Here is an 8815-nt window from a genome sequence, read left to right as displayed (position 1 = left end):
AAGAAAACAGCTTTCTGTGTTGCTTTTCTTCCCACTAAGAATTACTAAGAGTATCCTTAGTAAAGGAAATGGGAATCAGTGGGCAAAACTAGAACTAGCAGTAACAGAAACTTATTTTCATCAGTAGTGCCAAAATTAAATACCTACAAAAGACAATTTGAATTTATTTATAACTTTAATCATTAAAAATGAAAACTGATGGAACTATTTTAGTAGCATATAGTATGGAGATAATTCATTTCTGTGGGAAAAGGACTGGGGATAAATTACTCATAAGAACTCCACATTGCATTAACAAAATAGGTAAGTGTCTAAATATACAAAACATGCGGTGCGGTACATTAAAATAAAGGACTTTTAAAACAGTAAAAGTATAATTTATATAACTCAGCAACCACCCAAAATACCTTCTTGTGGCTGATAATGACAAAGTGCAAGAAACGAGTTGTAAGTGGAATGAATAGGAATGGTTCAAACCCCTCATTCCACTCCAGTGGGCAGTAGTTTTCAAACAATGAAAAATTAAACTAATTTGCAGCATCTTGAGCAAACTTTCAATTTTAAGGTTTTCCATTCTAAAAGCTTTGTTCACTTTACCTCACTTAGTGAAATTCCACATCATAATCTTACATTATGGTGAGCCAACACTTTTCTACACGGCTCTTTTTCCTAAGCAGTTTGGCGTGATGTGGAGTATATTTTAAGTTTGCTAAACTTCAGTTTCGTTTGTCTTCAAAATAAGGCAGTTGTTTATCTTTTATTGTGCAAATGGCCCAGCCAGCAAGAGCTGAAAAAGCCAGGAAAACTACTGAAGCATCGTCTTATCCCTGGCATCCATCTGCATGATTTAGTCAGTGTCTGCTGAATGCTGAGAAGGGAAAGTTCCCTCAATCTGGGTCGTAAGGAATAGGCTAATGTGTGAGTACATCTCCCTGTTGACATACATATACACTCATTATATATAAATGAAAGATGTTCATCATAGTGGCTCTGAGTTTAAAAATGTTCCAGTTTAAGCCCTGCTAACCTGCAGGGGCTCCTAATTGATTACTGACTTGCGTTGCTGTATTGTGGAATGCTCTGTGGGAAGAGGGGTAAATGCTTTGGCTCCTGCGGAAGGACCTTGAAAAGTGCTTTGGAATCTAGGATGGGCTCCAGTTGCTTTTCAGAGGCCTTTTGGGAGAAGTGGACATTAACTAGGGATTAGTGCTGTCATTAGGAAGTGGAGGGAGCTTAGAAATTGGGTGTTGCCAGTTACTGATGACAGTGGCAAAGCCAGGGGCCCCATTGGAAAGGAAGCTGTAGAAATGCAAGCAGGAATTGTTACAATGAAACATGTCTCCTGTGAACTTGATCTGTGGCTTTCTCCGAGTTTGCCTTTCCAGCCTAATCAGTGGCAAGGTTATCTTTGAGATAAGGTCTTTCTAATGCAGTCCAGGATGATCTCAAACTCACCACCTTCCTGCCTCAGGCTCCAGAGTGGCAGGCGATTTGCACTTTTTCCACCTTAGATTTTTAATGTACCTCATCTCATTTAATTCTCCCAATCTGTGGGTGCTGTTAGCATCTCCATTTTATAACCCAAGGAACCAGGGTGAGCAGGACTGCGTAACTTGTTGGTAGCTCCTCCATAGCTAGTGCATGGCCTGGTGGATGCTTGTTTTATCAGTATGTGGTTCGGCCCTAGACAGTGCACTGTAGGCAGTAGTGACAGGTTGGATAAGCAGTGCTCAAGGAAAGCCTTGGAGGCTTCTTCACCCCTCCCCGGCGTTCTCAGATGCTTAAATAAGAGGAACTTTACAGTTTTTCTGGGATTGCGACTTTCACTTCCCCAAGATGCACGTGGTCAGAGTTCTCTGGGCACAGTGTCACTTGTGGAGCTGGGTGTTGATCTGGACCCCTCCCAGCCCAGGTCACCAGATGGGCTACCTGGTGGAGCCCAAAAAGCTCCCACGGAAAGAGGACTTGTGAAGCTGGGGTGACTCCTTCGAAGGATGCATTCACGCGGGGTCCTTGACTCAGTGTGCCCACATTTCCTCTGAGCCACTTTGGTTCGAGAATTTATTTAAAAGGAGCTTTCATTCCTCAGACTCTTTAACGCCTGGTGGCAAGGAAAAGGCAGGTAGAGGAAAGGATGTGGGGGCGCAGGTCGCTCTGAGTCCTGGTTTCCCGTGGGGAGGGAGCAGGTACCCCCGGTGCTGGCGGTGAGTAGTACCCCGGGAGCCCACTTGGCGGGCTGCTGCTGCCCTCCCACTCTTCCCCGGCGCGTGTTGCGCGTGCGCGCGCGTCGCCGTGGTAACCGCGCAGCGGAAAGGCGCTGAATCACCGAGCGCGCAACCCCGACGCGTGCGGACCTGAGCTGAGCTGGGGGCGGGCGGTGTCCCGGGTGCAACCTGGCAGGAGCAGTGCCGCCCCCAGCAGGTAGAGGGGGCGCCGGAGCAGGGGCCGCGGTCGCTGTCCCTGCTGGAGGTAAGAGCGCAGTAGCAACCCCTACCTGTCTGGGGTTTGGTCTGGAGTCGCTCCCCTGGGGCTGTCTCCCGGGAAGGCACCGCCTGGGGGTGTCCTGAGGGGCGGCACCCCGGCCGCAGATGCGAGCAAGCGAGGCTCCTGGCGTCGGCGCCGAGCTGCCGTGGCCCTAGTGCAATCCTGCTTCCCAGCCCCGCTGGCCAGGTGGCTAGAAGGAAGGGCAGCAGGCAGAAGGGTTAAGCCAGAGTTTGAGTTCAGGAGGTCTTCTCGGGCTTCCTCTGGATATCTAGGAAAAGACGTTTGCTGGAAGGCTCCTTTGAATGATTGTTTCAGAGTAGGGTGGAGTTTGGGAATCTGGTGTCTTAGCCTCACGGTTTGCGTTTCTTAGACTTAAAGAATCGTTTTCTTTAAACTTAAGTATTATTTATTTGAGCGTTGTCATTTGCTAGAGACACCTCACCTCTCTCTGTTCCTTCCAAGTCTGAAGCTTAAAACCTTCGAAAGGCTTTCTCGCCTACCCTTCCAATTCCCTCCAAGAAATGTCACAAATTAATCAGGAGCAAAAACCAGAAATTATGAGGCATCTTTAAAAATCACTTGTTCTCTCAATTAAATGGAGAGAGGAAAATATAATCACATCCATGTACATTTTAAGTATAGGTTTGTCTAAACATTTGTATTTCTGGGTAAATGTTTGTATTTTTCCAGTGCTTGAATAGAAAGATTGTTTTTGATAATAATAAACAAGAAATTTTAGGTCCCCTATAATGCCGAAATTTTGCATATGAGTGCTTATTTCTTCATCAAATGTATGCTCACTGTCGAAATGGTTCAGTTTTTTAATTACAAGATGCACAGAGTCCTGGAGACAAAATTATGCCAAATGTAAAATTTTATTTTGTGTTTATGATTTACCTTTGAAAGGGTTGCTGGCTCAGGCCGGATACTGTAGCCGGTAAAGCCAAGGAGCTCCTATCCCCCCCCCCCCTTAGGAATTACCTCTGGCGCCAAACTAAGACCAATGGGCTACCTGTGCATCCCTAATGCCCCCTTAGGTTCCACCCCAGGCCGAGGCTACTTATGTGCCTCACTCCACGTGTTCCACGGAGAGATCGCCTGCCAGGGTGGAGATGCCACGCCCCGGGGGGTCGGGGGTGTCTCTCCCCGCATTCCCAAAATAAAGGTTACTTATATTTTATACTTCTTATCTTTTCAGCCTCCGCTGGTCTTCCTCATCTTCCTCCCCTCCACAGTTCTATCAACCTTGAGTTTAATACAAATGAGGAAAAGTGGAGATAGCAAGCCAGTTGTAGGTTTAGGAGTCACAGAGAAAGCTAACTTATTCTGTAACCTGGAAAAGAGAAATATAAATATATTTCAACACTTTTTAGAACCACAGATAATAGACTCATCATACTTTACCATGTAAAATACCAAGGCAGAGGTTTTATTTCCTTTCAGAATATTGAAAATAATTCAGGTAATGTCTTTAAAAAACAGTCAGATGAGAGCTTTGGTAGGTAATTAACATAAACAGTATGGGTTTGCTGTTAAATTTTTCTCCTGACTTAGTTTTTTCCCCTAGTCAAACAGAGTCACTCTCTGTAAATACAGGTGTAGAACTGGGTGTGCTGTTTGTGGGCAGGGTGATGCAGATTGGCAGATGAGGGCAAGATTAGTTGTGAGTCTCCATTTTATGTGGGAAATTCTTTAATGTCTCTAAGCCTCACTTTCCTCTTTTATAAAATAGAGAAAGTAAGTCGGGTGTGGCAGTGCAGGCCTGTAATCCCAGCATTTGGGAGGCTGAGGCAGGAGGATCATTGCAAATTTGAGACTAGCCTGGGTTACAGAGTAAGCTCAAGGCCGGCCTGAACTGTGTGACAAGACCATGTCTCAAAATCCAAAAACAAAAGCAAAAACATAAAATAGAGAAGGAAATAAGAGCTATATACTTTGTGGAATTCTTTTAAGAATCAAACAAGATAGGGTGCAAAAGTATGCACTGATAGTTTCAGCTACTTTAGAGGCTGAGGCAGGAGGAATTGCTTGAGGCCAGAATATGAAGACTAGCTTGACAATATTGGGAAGACCTCCATGTCAAAATAAATAGATTAAATTAGATTGGATTAGAATAGAATAGAATAGCTCTTTTTGCCTCGCATGGTGTTATCTAGCAACATTCCAGTAAAAGTGGAGTTGTTGTTGTTGTTTTTTTTTAAGACAGGGTCTCTCAATGTAGTTCAGACTATCCTTGAACTCACAATATAACCCAGGCTGGCCTTGAACTTACAGGGATCTCTCTGCCTCAGCCTCCCCCAGAGCTGGGATTAGAACTGTGTACCACCATGCCTGGCATAAATTTGGGTTTTTTTTTTGATACTGGGTATTTAATTCATGACCTCACACTTGCTGGACAGGTGCTATGCCACTCAGTTATATCCTCGACTAGTTATAATTTTTGAGATGGGTTTTCTTTTTAGGTAATATTGTCTGTATCTTGAAGATAGAATTTTTAATTTATAAAGTCATCAGAAAAATGCATAAATTTCTTTGTATTTATAATAATAAATATAATAGTCATTATCTTAAAGGTATTTCAATTTAATCTAGGTAATTATATTTAACATTCCAAGAAAGGAGCTTTGCTTTAGTAAGCCTGGAATAATTACTAGTTTATTATTCTATTTACTTATCCTTTATTTTTTTGAGGCAAGGTCTCAGTATGTAGTTCAGGCAGGCCTTGAATTCACTGTATAGCCCAGACCACCGTCTAACTCCTGATGATTTTGCCTCAGCCTCCCAATTGTTGAGATTAAAGGCATGTGTCATTATACCCGGCTATTTTTCTTAAAGTCTGTATTTTTAGACACTATTCATATTAACTCAGTAATGAGAAATCATTTTATTTATATTCAGTAGTTACTGAAGCTAAGCCAAAAATAACACCAGTTTTTGCATTATTTTACCATCTTTTAGCAGTAGATGTTTGAGTTTCAAAGTAAGGCTTCTTACACAAGTAGACCTGGACATGGTGGCATGTGACTATTACCATTGCAGCAATCTGCTGAGTCAGGAGGATCGCTGAGAGTCTGAGGCCAGCTTGGGATACAAAGGGACTCATTGATCTACACTGCAAGACCCTACTTCAAAAAATAAAAATAAAAATATGCAAGTAGATAGAGATGTGGTCTTGGAGTTTTAGATCTGTTCCCTTTTGGATTTTGATAATATTGTAGGGTTAGTTTATTTGATGGAAGTTTCAGTATTTCTAACTTGCCAGCCATCCTCTTGCTTAAGTTAAAAAAAAAAACACCCAAGGGATTCTAGTAAACATCAGGCTCAGCATTATGGCTAAAATAAGAGGGTAACTCAGACCTTAACGTGAATTTTTAAAATTGGGGGCCTTTCACACTATAAAGTGCCAGAATAATAAGTACTGAGGGTAAGTTACCTCCAGCGTTGCCTCCTACAAAGATTACGCATTACAGTTTGTAGTATGTTTTCTTATGTGCTGGTGCGGTAGATACGGCTCCCACCTTCCTAGGAATATGGTCCTGTTATTTTAGGGCTCTGATTATACCAGCCTCCCTTACCATTGTTTTGCTTTCATTGTTAAAATGAAGTATAGGATGGGCTGCTGTAGCGCCCTATGTGTGTAACATATTTGCTTTCAGAATTTTTCAAATATAGCCTCTTTAGATGCCTTCAATAAAGCCTTATCTTTACCATCTTTCTCACTGTATTTGTACTTATCAGAAGGAAGAACTATTTTGCTCATTCAGTATCGTCCACTTTGCCTTAAGTCTACTGAACGTTCAAGTTCTACATGCCAGACACTCAGCATTTCACTGCGGCTTGGGGAGAGACCTCTCCCACTGCTCATCTTTGATGATGAGTACACCACCGGCCAGCCAGTCTCCCCGCTACGGCAGGCTTTCCTGTCCACTGCTGTGGTCACTGCTCTCCCCAAGTCTGAAGATACCATCTTCCTGTGTACATTGTACCAAGGGTCCACACTTTCCTTTTATATTTTTTCTTTTTATTTCTTTTTTGTTGGTACCGGGGATCGAACTCAGGACTGCCTGCTTGCAAGGCAGGCGCTTATGCCACTGAGCTAAATCCCCAGCCCCTGTTCTTTTTATTTCACAATTGTCAAATATAAGTGGTAACATAGAATTGAGTGATCAGTTAACAACTGAGAAATTCGGACTGGGGATTTAGCTCAGTGGCATAAGCGCCTGCCTGGCAAATGCTAGGTCGTGAGTTCAATCCCTGGTACCGCAAAACAAAACAAAACAAAACACCTGAGAAATTAGAAGGAAACACTGCTATTGTGTTATAAAACACAGGGTTTAGCATAGCAAGTTTAGAGAGTAAGGATACAGACACTGGTGCTTCTATATATACTGAACAGCCCAGTACCCTGTGTCAAAGAAGCAGAGAAAAAACAAAAGTGCCCAGGTAGGGGTGTACTGGGGAGAACATAGAGAGTACAGTATGAAAGCCTTTTATTCTTTGTTCCAGAAGTGGTATCTTTAAAAAGTTTATAAAAGTCATATGAATTTCAGCTTTGATAAACGGCAGAAGGAAGTTTTGTGTGTAAGATAAAGATATGCCTAAGCAACACATGGATCTGTGCAGTGCCACTGAAGGTCACAGATACAAGGGACAAATGGTGAAGCTTAATTCTGTGGCACACTGAGCTTGTATTCATAAGCCCAGCGCTGTAAACTGCTCTTCACTAAAGCTGTCATGACAGCTTGGGAGGTGCTTTTGTGCTTCAGGTTGACACATTACTTACTAATATGTGAAATTAAAGCAGACATTTGTGAATGGTTGTACAAAACTAATGTATTTACCAAAAAGTTGGCACAGGGGGGCTGGGGATTTAGCTCAGTGGCATAAGCACCTGCCTTGCAAGCAGGTGGTCATGAGTTTGATCCCTGGTACCAGAAAAAAAAAAGGAAAAAAAAATTGGCACAAAAGTGAATTCAGCAATGAGGCACATATATATCTCATTTACGTGTTACAAGGAGAGTGTTAGAACACAAAAGAACTGAGTAAGGACATGGCATTCAGTGGCTGCTGGTAAGCACTAAAGTCACAGAAGTTATTTCAGAAGGGGGGACATTGCCAAGTAAAACGCTGTTTTCATAGCTGAAACTGGCTTAAGGCCATTCAGGTTCACGCAAATCTTTCAGGATTCATATCTCTTTGTGTTTGGTTATGTGACCTTTCTTCTAATTCGTGGTCTTAAACTTCTGTTTCACAAAATACAAAAGGAAAGTGCAGAAGAAATCATATCATAGAGGTTATGTTTAAATAGGATAACATACGGAGCTAGTCTGACTGGCCCTGTGCTAGGATTTAGGTAATATATAGTTATTTCCAAGTAGATGACGTGTGTTGCTGAACAGGACCCTCTCGTCTTTGTTAGTGCATTGGTGAACTGGTGGAAACCTCTATAAGCCTGTTCCCTTAATACTGGCAGCACACTACATTACCTGCAAAGCTGTCAGTCTCAAGTGACTTAGTGAAGGAAAGCAGATTCAGTGGATAAGTAACAGATTACGGAGTAATAAAGGGAATTAGAAGACTCATGCACTTCAGCTTCTTTAATCTGCCTGCTAGCTTGTTTGGGACAAGGGAAGCTTTCCATTAGGAAGATCCTAAAGTGGGAATGTGGTCACCAGTCTTACCTGAGGTCGCAGTAGAAAGTTGCTTGTTCTTCGTCTTTGCCTTAGCCATGTCGTAATTCCAAGAATCAAAATATGTCTGCTTCTTCTGCCATTATTTCTTTAAAAAATGGAACCTCCAGACTTCTGTCCCAGGTGAGGATTACTTACTTTGGATTTTGCTTCTTCCTCCCCTCCAGACTGCCCAGAGCCAGCACTCTATGCTCATTCTCATCAGAGAAGATAGCATATTCCAGTCTCTTTGGGACCAAAGGCGGCATCAAAAGAGCCCCACAGATTACTCATATTAATTGCAAAATTTCCAGATGTGCTCCGTGGATGATGCCATGATGAACACGAACCTGTCCTCTGTCTGTGCAACACATTCTTATTTTCTGGAATCAGGTTCTGCACCTGGTTCACAAGGGCCATTCCTCAGTCTCTTTCCAAGCTGGACATATCGTCATATCACTGTACCATTTGAAACTTTTAATATTCCATCCACCAGTGGAGAATGGACAGACAAAATGTGGTCATACACACAGTCATACATACACTCAGCCTAAGCAAGGAAGGAGAATTTGATACATGCTACGACATGCATGAACCCTGAAGACACTGTGCTACATGAAATTAAGCCAGACACAAAAGGACACTATTGTGTGATTCCTCTA

General features: G+C 42.6%; 1 protein-coding gene across 7 annotated transcripts in view; it reads left to right on the top strand.

Moving 5' to 3' along the window:
* The first annotated feature begins 115 nt into the window (after positions 1 to 115).
* The window catches only part of Kiaa0319 (KIAA0319 ortholog), an 83920-nt gene continuing 75220 nt past the window's right edge, over positions 116 to 8815 (top strand). For 6 of the 7 annotated variants that reach the window (XM_063259959.1, XM_023564723.2, XM_023564721.2 and 3 more), the window contains exon 1: positions 116 to 2469. The gene's annotated coding sequence lies outside the window, so the exon portion shown is untranslated. The remainder of the gene's footprint in view (positions 2470 to 8815) is intronic. The other variant, XM_023564725.2, reaches the window with a different exon arrangement.

The sequence above is a fragment of the Cavia porcellus genome, unplaced genomic scaffold (genome assembly GCF_034190915.1).
Source record: "Cavia porcellus strain 051 isolate PalLab524CR breed Dunkin Hartley unplaced genomic scaffold, mCavPor4.1 scaffold_13, whole genome shotgun sequence".
NCBI classification, from domain to species: domain Eukaryota; kingdom Metazoa; phylum Chordata; class Mammalia; order Rodentia; family Caviidae; genus Cavia; species Cavia porcellus.
Note: the sequence above shows the minus strand (reverse complement) of the source record. Positions and strands in the feature narration are given on the sequence as shown.